General features: G+C 27.9%; 1 protein-coding gene across 2 annotated transcripts in view; it reads left to right on the top strand.

The window, feature by feature from the left end:
• LOC113377013 (pickpocket protein 28) overlaps positions 1-19,623 on the top strand; it is a 226,726-nt gene that overhangs the window by 99,058 nt on the left and 108,045 nt on the right. The gene's annotated exons all lie outside the window — the stretch shown is intronic.

Raw genomic sequence — 19,623 nt, 5'->3', positions numbered from 1 at the left:
AATTAACTCAACTTCTTTTGTATTTGACTGGTACAAAATTAGATTTTAAAGATTGATCTAATCCTTATGCATTTTTATCTACCCATGGGGCACCGAGAACCCCTTTCTTTTGAACACATACTAACTAATTACAAATGCTTACAAAGGCACATATAACATATAGCATTCAATGTTTTTACCCCACACAAAGCGAAATAAAATATTTACATCATCATCGTTCTAAGACCTTCAACCCCAAAGAAAAAAAGTGAGATTTTTTAAACGAAAAACCTCCTGTAGTCAAATTGGGGAGTTTTTTTTATTTACAGTCACGGGGTCTCTTAACTGTTTCAAACGATATATGTTTCAATTTTAGGCTCATTTTTAATGTATAATTAAAAATCGAACGGAATATATAACCATTAAGTTTTTTAGCCGTTTTTTATATTTACAAATAAAATTACAATACAGCGATTTAATGGTTACACTATGGTTTGAAATGCGTTGTTTGTTAAACTAATATTTGCTCACATTTTGATTTACTAAAATGTTAAATATATGGTATGATATAAAACTTTATCAAAATAATTTATTTAAAATTTCGATGCATATTTAACATTGATTTTCAGCGTTAGTACTATAAATGTTGCATACAAATGTCTTTCTGGACAATTTATAAGATAAGCCATTTAATTATGAATTAATAATTCGTATCAACTGATAAATTATTTATAATCGCTTAAATAAATGTTTTTTACCTCTGATTTATTTGTTTTTCTCCTGATATGATGCTTGTAGAAAGGATGATATAAGATTTAATCTCGAACCAATAGATAATCGAAACTGGGTATCTTTATCAAATATAAAAACCTGGAAAAAAAACCTGTGATGATTAGAATTTCTTGTGCACAGTGATTAAGTAGTGAATGTTTATATTATCCATTTTTTCTATCACTTTTTGATACGCTGTATTACTTTTTCATCAAACCGACGATGATTTTATAGATTTATTGTATAATAATATTTTTTAGTACAATATTAGAAAAACTAATTAATAAATCGTTGTTCTACGTAAAAGTATTGAATTAATATTTTATATAGCTTTCTAGTGATAACTATGATATGTAGAAGCTTTTTTATTCAAATATTTATTTATGTAAGAGTATAAAGTATGATATGTTCATTTGAAAAACTTCACCCGATAAAAAAATAACAAAAATTGGTCTCACAGAAAATGGGTTTATAATTTCAGTTAACTGTTATCAATGGTGTAAAAAATATTTTATCTAAAATATTTCTCGCTGTTTAAATATTAGAATCTTAACGAGTATAAAAAAATGAAATGATATATGTAGCTCACCTTTTTATCTATGTAAGATTATGTCATCTTATCCTGTGTGAAATTGTAAGTGAAGTAGATAAGACATGAGATATGTTGGAATTCTAATGAGAATTTATGTGTACTAACGACTAACGTACATTTTATACAATATAATGAATAGCATAAATATATGTATAGGGTAAAGCGGGGCTTGAAGGTCTGCCAGTAAAAAGGTCCATCACAATGTTTAAAAATCCATAACAAAAATATTTTCTTTCGATGTTAGTGTATTTAGTTGTTAGCACTGTTGTTTAGTTTACGAGGTCTTAATGTATTTTTCAAGTATACTTTATTTAATTGTTTTATAATATGTATTGTTAATTTTAGGTTAGATCCAACAGTTATTTTTATATGACCTCAAAAATCTTATACGTGGATAACTTATTGTTAGTTCAAATCTATGTGTTTATATTTTTAAAAGCTGTAGCTTTTCAAGGCGGCCGGCATTATCGGACGTATTTTCGTTTTATTATATTGGCCATGAAGGTGACAATCTTCATGGTATTGAGCTTTACACGGGTTGGTTGCTACCCCTGGTAGAGAGGGTATTGTTCACTTCTAAAAGTAAAGTCTGCATAACATTATGTATAATAAATAACCAATAAATATATCTTCTTTCATTATAACTTAGTAACAAATCAGTGATTGTAATAAGAACTGCAACAAAATCAAACAGGACTAACTGAATCTTTACCCAAGCAAAGGTGTAAACAATAAATAATAGTAAATAAAAAGTTAATTGAATTAAAAAAAGCTATTTGACAAAAGATAAATTTAATCAATGGTTACTCCAACTCTGCTGATGAATATTTCTGACAAAATACCAGATCAAGGTTATGTACAGTGTTATCTCTGTAAAAAATGTACCCGTAAAATTTATATTTTGCATTGCTTAATTCTAGAACGGTATCTGCACGCCTCCGAAAGCGTACCTATAGACTTTTGTACTTTTATTATGTACTTTTATTATGTAAATTTTGAAAAAATAAAAAAAACTATTTGTTACTGAACCAGAGTTTTATATTTTCTGAAATAACCTTTGATAATATCACAAAGTATACAAAGACAAAAAACGGATAAAAAATCACTTGTTAAGAACAATACCATTCTAGGGTTAATGTATTTATTATTTCGTAAAACGCAATTTATGATTTTGCTTTGCAGATATTTGAATTTTTCTGTGGGATACAGGTTTCAATCTGAAAAAATAATGTAATTTATTATAGTATTAAAAGAAATAATTTGCGCCATTGGTTCCTTGATGTTTGGACGCATTCTCAATGGCCGTGTTTGACTTGTACCGTGCTCATACCTTACAATACTATTTTTACTACAGGTGCATATATTAATAATTTTACATCTCCTACGTGCTCATTTATCAATTTCATTTACAATATCCTCAAATTCCGTGGTCGAGTGAAAACATTTTAAAAATCACGTTCTCGGACTATGCGAGTTGTACAATTCCGCGTCAATGTACGTGCAGAAGTCCAGCAAAGGCAATGGAGTATGATGTACCTACGTTTTTGTCGTTTGTTATGCAAACTTAAGATCGTTTTATGACTTTACAACGCTCAGGTGGTTTATTGGAAGAGAGTGAAGTCAGTCAGGTGCGCCCTGCGTGCATCGCGACAGGTACAACACTATCGCACACTGTGCGATTTTATTGCGGGTGCAACGATCTCCGAACTTTCGCCTGGCTAACATGAGTTTCTTCAACATTTCATTTAAATTTGAAAGATATTATTAAAGAATTCGAAAACATTCACTGATAATGCTGTAAAATTATTCCAACGAATTGTATTTATTTATATAATTTTATATTTTTTAACTTCCCATATGGTAAGTTATAGTAATCGCAAAAAAATCGAGAATGTAATTTTTATATATCTTTACGTTCCAGAAGTTTCAAAACTTCTTGGCGTCTTAAAAAAATGAAGTATGTGTTTGTGTGTAGGTGTGCGTGCGGATACAAATTTTCGTCGACGATTTCGGGAACACGGATCAATCAATTGGAATAATTTAAAAAGCATTTGATTCGTATTGATAAGGAGACGTGCTTATTAGTATTTGGCAAAGGCAGGTATAGCCGTTTCATAGATACGGAGCAAAATGAACCAAAAATGATTTTATGATTTAAATGAAATTTTTATTTAGATTTTTGCGGAAGGAGGTCTGGTTTCAGAGACCGAGTGAAAAAGTAAACAAAAATGCCATTTGGCAGTCAAAAATAATCATTAGACATATGCACATTAAATTATCAGATATTTTATAGAGACTCTAATAATAAGTGCATATGTTTTTTTTTACATTTCTATGGGTTTTGTACCAATTTTTATCCATTAAACTGCGATGCGGCGCTTACGCGCTTCGATATTTTTTCTCTAAATCTTCTCTAATTCAAATTTGTGCAAGTATTTTAGAAATACACTTAATAAATACCTAATAAAACTATGCACAGTTTTCAATTTGTCTAATAACTAAATATTACATGTTGTTATCTACGATATCTACATACTAATATTTATATTTAGTCTGTAAAGTATTGTAATAATACTATAATTTATATAATGTTAAAATAAATACAATTAAAATATATTAAAATGCTTATAATTGTAACATTAGAAAATTTCATTAATTAATTAATTAATTTCATTAATCTCGACGTAGAGGCAACTTTATAAATTAATTTGAATGATCAATTTTGTAAATGTGTATAAAAGTTTGCGCACTAACAACAGAAAGTGACTCTATTTCAGCCTAAAATAAAGTATGAAATTGACTTACATGAGATAAATCTAGATCAAAATGATGTTTTAAGTTAATTTAAGATTAAATTTATTTTCGAAAAAAAAAAAGATAAAAGGGTGATAGAATTAGTAAATGCCGAATGACATGTATAATTAGGAAGAAACACATGAAAATTAAATCTAGGATTTTAATAATTTGCAAGAAATATATATTTTTATTGATAATTTAAAATAGTAGCTAAAAATCTAAAAACTATTATAGAGTAGTTTGGAAAGTGAATAATTTGAATGCAATATTATTAACAAAAATTTGGTCTGAATATATATTTTTATTGATAATTTAAAATAGTAGCTAAAAATCTAAAAACTATTATAGAGTAGTTTGGAAAGTGAATAATTTGAATGCAATATTATTAACAAAAATTTGGTCTGACAAGGATCAATATTTTACTTGTAGAATTAGATAGAGACTTTTTGCCCTTTTTAATCATTTATTTTCTACAAAATAATACAGATAGCATTCTCAAACTGAATAAAGTGCAACACACCTATCCCTCGTTTTATATGGTATTCGTTTTCAATTTTGCACAGTTTTGAAAGTACATTTATTAACAGATTCATTAATTTTTCATTCGCACAAAATTATGAAAACTAAACTATTATTTAATTATATTTACAATAACATTTTCATTACTTTACTGTCAAAATACAATACTACAAAATATATGTCTATGATGTCTACATGGTCAATTCATCATATGTCTATGGAAATATGTACATCATATGTCGATGGAAATATGTGGATAAGATGGGAACTCCCAGTTTCATGATGAAATCTATATTTTATGTATGTATAAGCTAGTTTGGTTGCAATATCATCATTTAGTTTGGTTGAAAGAGCATCATTGTTTTTAAACTTTATTTTTAATTAGTGTTCATATATAATTGTTAGATCAATATTATGAACAGTACATGAACTGGAAATATAACAAACTAAATAAAATAAGTCCATAAAAATTCAAGGCTCTATATAATTCGTAGTGTGATAAAACACAAGGCAAAAATGACTCATCAATCTTTTCATTTTAGTGAATGATTTAGCTGTATCTTCCTCGTATTCATCGATGTGACAATTCCTAATTCTAATTTTAAGAATCTGTGGCCATCCAAAAGCCGAGGTAGAACGGAACAAGGGTAATGCACTTGCCATGCGCAATAAATGCTTTATTACTTCGGATAGGTTCCGAATACGTGAGATATGAGCCTTGTACGAATTCGCAATGGACAACCTGTGCGCCGGTGCCGATGCCGATGCCGCACCGTGTATTGTGCAAGTGCATGTGCCTTACATGCACTTTACACGTACGCAATGACGAATGTGCGTTCATCATTGTTTATTTCACGTACTTACGTTCGTTAATAGAAATATTAAACCATTGCAGCACGATTGTGACAGGTTAAGGAATTTCGGAAAGGACGTGGTTTACGAAAGGTTTTCGATTTGAATAATTGACATTTTTCATTTCCATGTATTGATCAAGAAACATGTTCAATGCTTTTTATTCTGGACTTATGACACCAGGAGAAGTTATTTTAAAATAGATATTCCGTTTGGTATGTTATAGATCAAGACCAAACTTGCAAATGCATTCAAAATTTAAACATATAAAAACTATTGTATGAAAATAAAACTATCGAAGTTATTCACGTAATGTTAGAATTTTCCACTTTATAGTGATTTATGTGAATAACGTTTATCGTTTATCAAAATTGTTTATATCCTAATAGTTTCTTTCTTTTGAAAATTCATTCTTTTATGACAATTTATTCTCTTAAGACAAGACTTCTTAAATTTTTGTCATTCGCGTCCCCATTTATGATTGCGAGTTTCTTGACCTTGCCTTGAAATATAGATATATATTAATTTAGCCCTCTTCTCTTAATAAAAGAATAAATGGGGCATTAAAATACAAATGCGCAACTTAACTTATTGTAGTGTAAATATTTAGTCATTAAAATGCCAAATGTCAAATGAACTTCAAGAAAAGACTTCTGCTACTATGGGATCGTTCAAGTATTACTTAAGCAGATTTAGTACAATTATTTACCCATCCCCCTTGTCAGCAAAAGTAAGCAAAGCTGTCACCAAAATGTCATCCAAAATAGGCAAATTAATAACCCTCCCGCCCCCCTACAGTGCTTACGTAATACTTGAACGGCCCCTATGTGGATACGAGAATCTTTTTGGTATCATTCTGTTATAAATATTTAGTCTTTGTTCTATACTTATTGCCTTGTGCGCGATATTTAGTCTATCAAATGTAATTTTTTGCTTGAATTAAAGATGTTATTATTTTTTTCAGTATCGCTTAAACCACCCTATACAAACCTGGAAGGTTAAAAATAAAATTATGCTGTTAATGACTGGCTTTTGGTAGCTTAGAATTTCGGACGTTGAAATTACTATTATCATTTACAACTTTGAATATTGTTTAAAATAGATAAATCTTAAAGAACATCGACAATAGTTTTTGTAGTCTTTGTATTTAAAAAAATCAATGCTTATTGTGGAAATGGAACGCAAAATTTATTGTACTTTAAGTAGGAGAGACTGGGTACGGTTGTTGGTACTAACAGTCGTCATAACAACTAAACTATTCTGATTTTGATAGAGTCCAAAGGAGGAAAATGAAGTATGTTCGTTCGAACAAGTTTTCATTGTTGCGTACAGTCAGAGCCCTACATTAACATGAGCTGGAGACCGCATTGCTTATAAAGTTCAAAAGTAAGTTTTTTTTATTCCATTTCTTTTAATAATAACTGTTACTTATAGTTATAGATCACTCTTATTGAAACAATAAGAAATTGTTTTGTTGTTTGCTGAACAATAGTTGAAAAAAAATCTAACTTGACTAAGACAAAATATAAAAGTGAAAAGGAAAGAAAAAGTCAATAAAATATAACAAAATATTTTACAAATATTTCTTGTTTACAAAACTATGTTTTGTTTTATGTTTTTCTATTTTATTTATAATCTTTGTTTAAATGATTATAAACCATTTTGGTATCATTATGAATCATTTGGTGTTTATAGCTATTGTTTTTTAACTTATTTTTATGCCTGTCAGAACCATTTAGGGGGTGTGAACGGTTGTGACACTCACCTTTTTCTTGCATAATTTGATTATATGATCATCATTTCCATGTAGAAAAATGTTCAAATTATCATTTAATTTACTTTCTTCCTAGCTAACTGGTAAATTAACAAAATTACTGTTGATCATAAAAATGGGGCACAACCGTTTTCAGTCTCCTTTACTACAAACTAAATATGCAGTGTTGTTTTAAACTGTTCTTTATTATGATTACCAAGCTTTTGAGCTTATACCAAAAAAAATTGTAATAATTTCAACCAGTTTGCAAACAAACAAAATTATTTATTCAAAAATTACAAAATTATTTATTATTATGGTATGCCAGTAATTTTATCAGCTTTTATTTTGTTCTATTTTCATTTTTGATAAATTAAAGTTATATTAAATTAAACTACAAAGATTGAATAATTTTATTACTGCTGTAAAACACAATTTACTATACATGTCAAATACACGTGTGTGTATTATCATAGAGATCAACTAATATTTTTTTAGAATCACTAAAGTTTGTTCTATATTTCTAACATCATTAAAGCGAACATAAACTCGCTATTCTTACATTGTACGGCAATAAACTTGTCCAGATCTTTTTAGAAAAAAAACCCAAAACTCGACAACACAATTCTTCCCTAAAAGTCATAGATAAAAAATAATACATGTAGGTCGTATCATTTTTGTTACCAAATTAAACTGTAACGCATGATAATGTGCCTTAAATAAAAACGAATGTGTATCGTTATATTATAACTGTTTTGGGTCGAAAATCAGGATAATTGATCTCCTTTTTATAATCCTTGGATGATTTCGAGCGACGATCGCGCGTCTGTCGTGCGGTTTGGTAATAATAATAATACAACCACAAAAAGATTTGATTACCGCATCCTCTGTTACACACAGTCGCCATTAATAGAACTTTAATCGCGACGGCTTGCGTTTCTTGTTCTTTCCTCGTTTTAGTCATTTTTATTGAAGACTTGCTTAGTGATACGAACACAGTTGATTTCCACGCAATTTCGATTAAATGGAGTCTTGGGAAATTTCTCCATCATTAAGAAACAGAAATAAATCTACATATATCTCGGCCTGAAGTTACATCTTAAATATAGGGTAAGGCGCGGAACAAAAGTCCAATTTGTATTTGTGCAATTATATTGTGAATGCCATATTAAATATGTATGTACATAACAAATAACACATATCAAACAAACAACTATCCCACTAAGCTCAGTGGTTCCAGCTAATTATTGTAGAAATTTGTTTTTTTTTGCAGTTTTCCAAAAATTTGTAACCTGGTCCTTTTTACTCCATAGACGAGGTAAAATGAGACGACCAGGGAGCAAACAAATCCGTTGTCTTATTTCTAATTTCAAAGGATTTTTACGAAATAATAGCTACGTTATTCAACCAATGCAAAATTTAAATGGGTACATTTTTTACTATACCTTGATCAGGTATTTCGCCAAAAATATTTATCAGCAGATTTGTAATAACTACTTATTTAATTTTTTTCTTGCAAAATTTCTTTTTTAACTTAATTTATTTTTTTATTTACTATTTTTTATTGTTTACACTGTTGCCAGAGTAAAGGTTCAGTTGGTCTCTTTTACCCCACCCTATAGTCGTGTAAGCTTTTAGACTTACATGACGGCTTTTTAGACTTTTTTGAATTAGTCAGTTCATTGAAACAGAAATTTATATATTTTATCAACATCGAAAATTTTGCATATTAGTCACATTTTAGAAAAACAAATTATTTATAAATTAATAAAACAGATTTAAAAACGGCAGTAAGATTTACAAAAAATATCATTAATCTATACGTTACTTATTAATTAATTAGTCGTACAAAGCTAGTTGATTTTCAGGCAATTTCGATTTAATCGAGTCTTTATGCATTGGCCAGACAATTGATACAGAAATAAACCAATATATAACGCAATTTGAAGTTACCTGTTTTAATTATTAATCAAATTAATAAAATAAATTTTTTATTGATCAATAAAATAGATTTAAAAAGGCATTAAGATTTCCTAAATATACATTTATTTTATGTTTACTCTATCGGCTTTCCACGCAGATTTAGACGAAATATTTTCCAGGTAATTCACTCACGATAGTATTATTAGTGTCAGATAACGTTTTGCTAACAATAAGTTACATCATCAATACTTGTTTTTTTCTAATATATTCTGCTCATTTTTTATTAATTTTTTTTTATCATTTTGCATTATTTCTTTATATTTATCTATTAGTATACATACATTTTTCTTAAAAACAAGTAAATATTTTATCAGGAAATGGTTCAACCTGATATTTGGACTGTGGCAAATAATACTTTAAGTTTCATCTATCATAAAATTCGTATTTTGTTGAAGCGGTTCAGTTGTATTAGTATATACAAAATATAATTGATTTTGATAGTACGAAAAGTATCAATATTTCCTCATTCAAAAAATTCAAATTCAAAAACATATATTTTTTATATAATATGAATATTACATAAAGTGGGTAATGTCTCTCTTTGGGTATTATACTTTTTCATAAATAATTCTTTTTTATTTATTATAAATTTTTAATGCTTACATACATTATACATAAATTTTGTAAATTTTTAGAACATATTAAACCACTTTAATAATCGCAATTTTATTTGTTCATTTCGAAGATTTTCTCAGAAATCTCATCACTAAAGAACCTGTTCACAATTTCTTGGGTCGTGCGACTCTTTAATAATAGTTCTAGTCACTAGTTTCAATTGCACTGCTATATCACAGATACTCAAAATTATTTCAAATAAGCTTTAAATCCAAAAAAATATTATTTTGTATCAAATATTTTAAAATTGCTAGGTTCACTGTCATTGATTAAATAAATATAAATGTCATAAATATAAATACATTTAGTAAAATTAATCTCTATAGCATTAATAAAATTTACTTCTATTATTAAAGCACTATATTAGTATTATATTAATTTTATATTACTATATTAATTCAAGTTGTTTAATTTAATATAACACTGTCACTTTTACTCTGTAACTTTATTCGATTCTTAATGTAATTTTCAAACTAAACACACAATATAACTTGTTTTGCCATTTTTAAAGAAAACCGAAGAAAATTAATGTAAAATATAGGAAACAACGATATTTTATTATATCTTTTTATGAGTCTTTAAAATAAAAAAAAATTATAATATGAATTAATAATTTAAAAAAAAATCAAGTTTTTTATGTCTATTTTTTACCGTAATAATACCACAAATACCATAAATTTCAGAAGGTTAACAAATTTTGAATTGATTATGATTTTTATTTCTACATTTATTTGCGGATACAGGATTAGACTCATTACAGTAAAAAACTAAAACTAAAACAGCATTTGTCCATATTGCTAAGTAATATTTTAAATATTTTTAATGGCATAAATTAAATATGTGTTTAATGTATATTGCACAAATTTTGCTATTTTCATTAGAAATATCATTTTATTCTCAATAATTTTTATATGTGTAATTTTTTTTTTAATCTGCTTACATGAAACAGCTTAAAGCAGCGCTAGTGCTAGATTATAATCTGTTCATCAAAATCTATTTACAATTAGCCTTTTACATTTCCTCTATACCTTCCACTACGTACAATTTTTTACCGACATGAATCGTAAAAGTTATTATATATGAAATTTAGTGCCGACAAAAGTTTTCAATTAAGGATGTTTGATATTAGCCAATAACATACGTCTCGGCAGTAAATCCTGTTTTTCATTCAATTCACTAAGACAAGAATATTACTTGGCAGAAAGGTGATTGGTGTTCATCATTGTCCGTTTGCCGCATTCATCACTTTAGCTGTTGGCTTGCTCACCATGGAAAAATACTAATATATCTATAATGATACATCGTATATTATATTTTTCTTATAACCCTGCGTTGATTGAATCAGGGCCGAAGTGGATAGAAATGAATAGAAATGAATAAAATATGGTAGAGAAGGATTTTTAGCTTATTATTTTTCTAAATATTGCTCTAAATTACGGATTTTCTTATCACTTTTTACCTGCCTGCCTCTAGAAATAATTTATACAATTACATTATTTTGTGCAAACATTAATAATTCTCATTCACTTGCCGCGGTATAAGTGCTTTTTGTTTGAATGAAATCAAATCTTTTGAAGATTTGATTTGAAGAAAATATTTTTCTTGTTAAAAATTTATATTTTAGATATTTTTGTTTTTATTAAAAATATTTAAATTTAAAATAATGCTAAGTATGAGTAACTTTGATATTACTTACATTTTAAATATTAGATTTTTCAACTTTCCGTTGGGGTTAGTTATTCTAATCGTTCAAAAATCTAAAATAAATTTTTTTGCATATCTTCGTTTCAAACGTTTTTAAACATTTTGGATACCTTAGAAAAAAATGGATGTGTGCGTGTGTGCGGATTTAATTTTTGGTCCACGATTTCGGGCGCACGGATCAACTGATTTGAATGATTCAAAAAGCATTCAATTTCTATTGATTGGGAGACATGTTTAATAGTTTTTGGCAAAGATAAGTCCAGCCGTTTTGGAGATACGGAGCAAAAAGTGCAGAAAGTGGTAACTCGGTTTCTGCGAGAACGAGGCATCAGATTAGAATGATTCAAAAAACATTCGATTCGCATTGACCAACTGATTAGTGTTTTTGCAAAGCTGTTTCAATTATTTCGGAGACACAGAACAAAAAAAAACAAAAAATGTCAACCATTTAGATATATAGAGCCAAAGTGTCCATGGCATCGTGCAGAGATAATTTCTGAAGAGTGCCTGTATTTATACCCTAAATTATAAAAAGTTCAATAAATGTGTAAATTTAAAAAATGTATAACTTATTGCTTTATTGCTTAAAAACGGTGCAAATGCACTTATGGCACGATGCCATGTACCACTAGTTACTAGTAAAAAAATACAATTGAATTAATAAAGCAGTAGTGATCGTAGCATTAATACAATTGAATTAATAAAGCAGTAGTAATGAAATCAATATTTCATAGTTTTTGAATTAATAATAATATTTATTATTTTAAAAATATTTTATGTATAAAAACATCGTCAAGCCATCAAAGTTAATAAGTTAGTAAGTTATTAATGATTGATTATAAAATGAGAAATCAAACTGTTAAATGTTTTCAATGTAGAATATACATTTTGTTTTAATCTGTATTATATATAAACAATTTTTTTAATAATAATAGATACTCTCTATTTTTATTGACACTATTTAAATTATTCAATTTTTAAAATTATTACATTTTTAAAATATTAATAGAGTTATTTTTATCTGTTATGCGTGAATAAGCTTTAAAGCTCAATGATATTTTTATATTATTTTATTAAATATTTTGGAAAATATATTATATAACTCTTTATCACATTTTATAATTTACATATTTATAAAGGAATAATGTTATTAGATTCAGAAAAAAATAAATATTTGTAGGCAATTTATACCGCTTTTAAGCAATAAGGTGCCGTTCAAGTATTACGTAAGCACTATAGGGGGGCGGGGGGGTTGTTGATTTGCTTATTTTGGGTTGACATGGGGGGCAGGGGAGTCTGGATGATGTTTACGTCATAGGTAGTATTTTCATTTTTTTACATTAATTGCAAATGTTTACGTAAGCATGGGGGTAGGGGGTAAGAGCTTTGCTTACTTTTGCTGACAAGAGGGATGGTGGGGGGGGGGTAAATAATTGTAAAAAATCTGCTTACGTAATACTTGAACGATCTCTAATACAATAAGTCATAATTTTTTAAACTTACACATTTATTGAACTTTTCATAATTTCGGGTATAAATATAGGCGCTCTTCAGAAATTTTATTTGCATATGTACTAATAATAAGAATTTATATAACTGATGTAGTTCAATACAATTTTATTTCATTTCAAGACTCTTTTTTAGATTTCTATATTTATTACATACTTTTTATTACTATTTGAAACATTATCTTGCCAGCCCTGTGCCCGATTGATAAATCCGAATCACCGATTAATCACAATCGATTAACCACAATCTCTCTTAGAAATACTTTGGTGAATCTAATTTTGTGGTCAAACAACCGGCATTGCACATAATACATCCTACTTCGAAGTGTCTGTCGTGTCATGGTTAGAATCTTTTCATATCTTCTTTCTCATTACGAATTGTGTTTTAGAAGATTCCGATTCATAATTCAAGACTTCCTCTATAAGGCTAAAGTTTTTTTCGTAAAATATAGAAAATTACGTAGTTTTTACCTACGTTCTATGTCATTGCGGCAGGTTACAAAGGAGTGTCAGGTTATTTACACTAAGAAACGCGTTGTTTAGTCATCTGGACTTGGGTGTTTTTGTTTGATATTGTGCGGTCAAATAGTGTTATTGTTTTAAGGGAATACTGGGCGGTAAAGGAACATTTTACAGTTCACTTTCATTTCCAAGAATTTGGAATTACTTACTTAGTAAAAAAGTTGTCACTATTTTTTTAAATTTTCTTTATTTTCAAAGTGCAACAAATTTCAAAATTCAAAAACAAGTTACTTACATTTACATTATATGTAAGTTATATACATTGCGTTATATGTATTTATTAGTTTTATTGCGCATATATTGTTATTAACTTTCCGTACGATAAGTAACATTATTCGCAAAAAAAATGGAAAATGAAAATTTTTATACATCTTTACGTTTCAATATTTTTCAATATTTTGGCATACCTTCGAAAAAATGGATGTATGTGTATGTGTATGTGTGTGTGTGTGTGCGGATACGAATTTTCGTCGACGATTTCGGGAACACCGATCAACCGATTTGAGTAATTCAAAAACATTCGATTTGTATTCATAAGGAGATGTGCTGATTAGTTTTTGGCGAAGGCAGGTCTAGCCGTTCCGAAGATACGGGGCAAAAAGTGCTGAAAACAGTAACTCAGTTTTTAAGAGAACGGAGCGTCCGATTTTAATAATTTAAAAAACATTTTACTTGTATTGACACGATGAAAAATTGTTCAAATTTTTGAGGAGGCAAGTCCAGCGGTTATGGACTCTCAATAAAAATAAGTTAAAAAATGTCATTTGGCGGTCCAAAATGTTTATTGGACATATGTACATCAAATTATCAGATATTTTATAGAGATTTTAATAATGTGTACACATTTTACATAATTTTTTTTTTTGGTTCCGTACCAAGATTTTTAATTACGGTACGGGAAGTTCCAGCAAACTGCCTTAAGGCACGATGCCACGCACCCCACTAGTTTTCAATTGATACGATTATAGTAAAACCTTATTAAAATGTATTTGATAAATGATAGGATATGAAGTTGTTTTGAAATTGTCTAATTTAAAACTATATGAGTGTAAAAAATACATTTTACGAGAATAATTTACAATAACATATTTTAAGTGCTCATTAGGCATATTTTAAAAATAAATGATATGGTTAATATGAGGTTAATATAATATTAATATGAAGTTATATGTATATATGTATAAAAATATAGGTAATAATATTAATCAAGATTCGGGTTGTATTTACTACTTTTTTACAGTGGGCAACTTTTATTAGAAATATGAAAACTTAGCTAATTATATTAGACAAATTTACCAGAATTGCATGAAAGTGGCTTATCACTGACATACTGTCATTTTTATTTACTATTATCACAGAACTTGATAACTTTGATTGATTTTCGATAATTTGACCTATTTAATAATGATTATAATAGATAATAAATGTTTGAAAATGTTGAATATATTACTGATTATTATCACTCATTAGTTCAAGTACTTTATAGTTTTTTTGTTTTTCACAAAAGAATGGAAATACTTGATTTTACTCATATAGGTTTAATAGTTGTGTGTCATCCGTATTACAAAAATGGTAATAAAAATCAAATTGAGATAGGTCAACCGCTGGGTTGCCTTTTGTAAACCGACATAGTTAGATCAAAATCATTATAACGCCTTATAGAACTCTTAAAATCTGATCGTTGTGCAAACAAAATTTATACTCTATATTATTTAGCTAATTTCAAACAAAAATTGTGTTTTTGACCATAACGATTGTCATCAGTATAAAAATAACTTACAACCTTAAGGCATCAGTACCAACTGCTCTAATTGGCTGGTTTCAGAAAATCGCATTTTTCTTTTTTAAGTTTATTGATGCCGGTTTCCTCTATATGTTTATAGCATTACTCTGGCAAATAAATTATTGGTCAGTTTTCGGCGTCTATCCAATTATTAGCTTGTTCTATAACGAAGCGCTGATGCCCGGAAACAAATGGTGCTTTCATCTTGTGTGTTTTGGTAATAGATATTTTTCTGCTGATCATTTCTTTTGCGGTATTGTTTTTTATGATTTTTATGTTCGATTTTAAGGATCAACTTATTTAACAAAAAATTGATTTTGACCCTAGAAATGCGATAATAAAAAATTACCAAATTCAGATTTTCTACAACATTTCTAGAGTCTAGGACGTTTGAGTTCTGGTAAGAAAATATTTTTAATTGCTTTAAATTTAACAAAAATTATTCAATAATGTAATTTAATTATTTATTGTAATAATTTATTTTGAAAATATTTTAAACAATTTAAACTACTGTAATAGCCAACCATTCGTGAGCTTTCAACTTTTCCCAAAGTATTCTTTGATGTAATTTTTGTTGTTTACGCCAATAGTTAATCATAAATACTAAATTGTAATTAAAAAATGATATCTCATTTTAGATTATGGTATTAAAATTTTAATCATGGTTTTATATTTATCTTTTTATTTGATTATAATTGTTTGGAGCATAGATTTCGATACAGTTATCAACGGCGTAGTGATAATCGTACAAATGAAATGTCCAAATTTATTTTTGTAATAATTTTCATTTTTTCCATATTTATGATAAAATTAAACGATAAGCGGCAGAATAATCTTACTCATTATACAAACAAACTAAACAAATTATCGTTATTGGAAAATAATGTAATAGTACTTTGCACAAAGATTTCAAATATATATCTTACATGTTAGTTTAGACATTAGGGAAACAAACTACTATTAGATTGGACTCTACTTATTATATTATATTCTAAAAAAATATATAATAAAATAATATAATGATTTTAACGACATTTCTTTACATTAGCTAAGATAATAAATAAATAAATTCAAAATATTTATTTTGTAAAGCGCACATTTTTTTAAACCAGACGTGCTTTATTCAGCTTAGTTTTATGTAAATATAAGTTAAAGCAAATATAATTTAAACTAAATTTAGCGTCTAAATAATTTTTTTGTTTGTTAATTTATAGTAAAAGATTTACGACATTGAAGTTACTATTTTTTATCATTGCCTATTATTTCTATAAATATATTTATATATTATAGTTTTGTCAATAAAGATAGTATATCGATCAAGCTGTAATTTTGCGGTGTAGATGAAGATATATATAGATTGTTGTTTAATTTATTTTGCAATTATTTTTGGTAATAAATAGCAACTATCGCACTTATCCAATAGATATTAATTAATATTAAATGAATATTAACAATTAATATTCTAATCAATGATCAATAGTTTTCATTCCTTTCTTTGTGAAAATACGTTTGGTACAAAGTCAAAAACTTACATAACATTTTTATCTAGTTAAGAAATATTCAATATATATGAATGTGGTTATTATAAATATAATTATGTTATAAATTCGTTTTTTTTGAAAATACTTTCGGTACAAAGACAAAAATTTACAAGACATTTCCTTAATTTTTAGAAGCCACATATTTATCCAGTAAACGAATATTCAATATAATTGAATATAATTATTACAAAAATAATTATGCTATGTATTCGTTTTTTTTTAAATACTATCAGTACGAAGTTAAAAATTTACAAAAGTTCTTACTAATTTTTAGAAGTCACATACCTATCTAGTAAACAAATATTTAGTATATTTGAATATTATTATTAGCAACATAATTATGCTATGTATTCGATTTTTTCGAAAATACTTTCGGTACGAAATCTAATATTTACAAGACATTTTCTTAATTTGTAGAAGTCATCTATCTAGTAAACAAATATTTAATATATTTGAATGATTATTACAAAAGATCAACAAATTTTGGATTGAATTAGAAAACGTTTTTATGGTGCACTTCAAGTGTTTTTGTTGCTTTGATTTAAATACGCAAAAAATCCTTAAAGTAATAAAACTATATTCTTAATAATATCTCTATACTCAAATACATATATGGGTGTGTGCATTAAAAATCATACCATATTGCATTACTTTTCCTCTGTCTATAAGTTGAAAAAAAATACTTGACATAACAATTTACATATTCTGTATTCACTAACATATCATCGCATTACATCTCACCTCAAGATCATCCCTTAATTTCCCATTATTAACATTTCACTTTGTGCCGCACCCCACTGAAATACTCCCCTCAATACAAATCTCATCACGCATTTGGCGGTATGTGATTTTATTAACAGATCATTTCGCCCTTAGGGTTCAGCATCCCCCTTGGATGTAAATAAAACAACCCCAGCGTTGTGTCAATTGTATATTAGTGCAACTTAGTTTACAGGTCATATACTACGGTGGGACAGTGTGAGGAACAAGTGAAATTGTACCTGTGCCCCATATAACCTGCAGCAACTAAATAAGTGTATGGCCATATAAACCTGTGCTTCTTCTTCTTGGATGTTAAGTTGAAGAATATGTGTATATTACCACTATATGCGGCAATAAACGCATGTGTAGACTTACAGAACAATATATAAGGCAAATATGATAACGAGTAAACAAATCCAAAATGAAGATGTGTGGTCTTATATTTGTTCATTGTATTTCTTCTAATATGTTTTTATAATTTAATAAAGCGAATGTTTGAAATGGTAATAAAAACAGGTAGAATTATTATAGTAGGTTATTACTACCTACTTTCAATTAATTCCGTATAAAATGTGCATAAAATAAATACTTTGTCAATGAAAACATAGTTTTCTAAATGCATCTGAAAATCTCAATTCAATATTTTCCAGATTTTGCTAAATAATCGTTAAATATAATCATTAGAAAAAACAGCAATTCGGCATCTACTTTATATTTTTATATATCCATATTTAATAACTCATGTTTTAGTAGCTAATATCTTTGCATTTAGATTTAATTATATACTTCAAACAAAATATTTCCCAGATCGTATACGAAAGATTTGAACATTTGAAAACCTTCAGTGGCATTATTAATTACTAACTACGCTTGGAGCCTCTTTAACAAGTCTCCAAACATAATTTATTGCCTAATTTTTACCTACCTTTGTTGTTAGAGCGGTATGGGTTCAGGTTGAAATAATTGATCTACAGATTCACTTGCAGTCAAGTAATAATTAGTCGAGACCGATAATTATAGTGCTCGACGTGCGTTGTACCCACCCTTCGGAGTACACCCTTAAAAAAGGTAAAAAGTATAAACTAACCTGTTAAACAATGCATTGCGATTAGTATTCTCTTAGGGAAAGAGGCGTGTTTGCTATTGACTTTGTGCTTTTGCTATTTGCAAGCTGTCTAAAAAGAAATTTTTGTTTTTTTTTTTGTTATTAATGTACTACACTAACACATTCTGCATTGCCATTAATTACGAAAATTATTTTTAATCACGATCAGACTTCAATTTGAACTGCGTAACTGCAGATTATACAAGGCTATTGATTCAGTTGATAATATTTAATGCTTTAACGATGCAATATTGGTACAGGTTAATAATTACATAATGACATTTAAATGTGCGTATCAATATGCTATTAATTTTTTATTAACTTTTTGAACATTTTGGCAACCCTTTCGAAAAACCAAATGCATGCTTGTGTGAGTGTGTGGATACAAATTTTTGTCGACGATTTTGGGAAAACGAATTTAAAGATTTGATTAATTGAAGAAAACATTCGATTCCTATTGGTGGGGAGAAGTGCTGATGTTTTGTATCTAAAACAACTATGCAAAAAAAGTTCAAAATTTTCCTAAACTATGATATATAAACATGACAAAATGCTAATTGAATTTTTTTTTCAAAAATTCTCAAAAGTCTAGTTTTTCAAAGTTTAAAAAAAATTGAAACTTTTAGAAATTTTAAATTACGGTGAGGCAAGTTCCAGCAATTTGCCTTAAGGCACGATGCCATGCACTACTAGTTTTATTATCATTAGTTGTATGGCTTCAAGTGAAAGAGTAGCGGTGTCGGTCGCAATGGACCTGACGCTGCGGGATTTCCATACAGCGCGAAACCCATTAACTGTACCTACCTGTTTCGCATGGCGCGGTGGTTAGTGAGGTGTT

This window comes from Ctenocephalides felis, unplaced genomic scaffold, assembly GCF_003426905.1.
Source record: "Ctenocephalides felis isolate EL2017-DRISC unplaced genomic scaffold, ASM342690v1 CF-g0.4_SCAFFOLD_01886, whole genome shotgun sequence".
In the NCBI taxonomy this organism is placed as follows: domain Eukaryota; kingdom Metazoa; phylum Arthropoda; class Insecta; order Siphonaptera; family Pulicidae; genus Ctenocephalides; species Ctenocephalides felis.
Note: the sequence above shows the minus strand (reverse complement) of the source record. Positions and strands in the feature narration are given on the sequence as shown.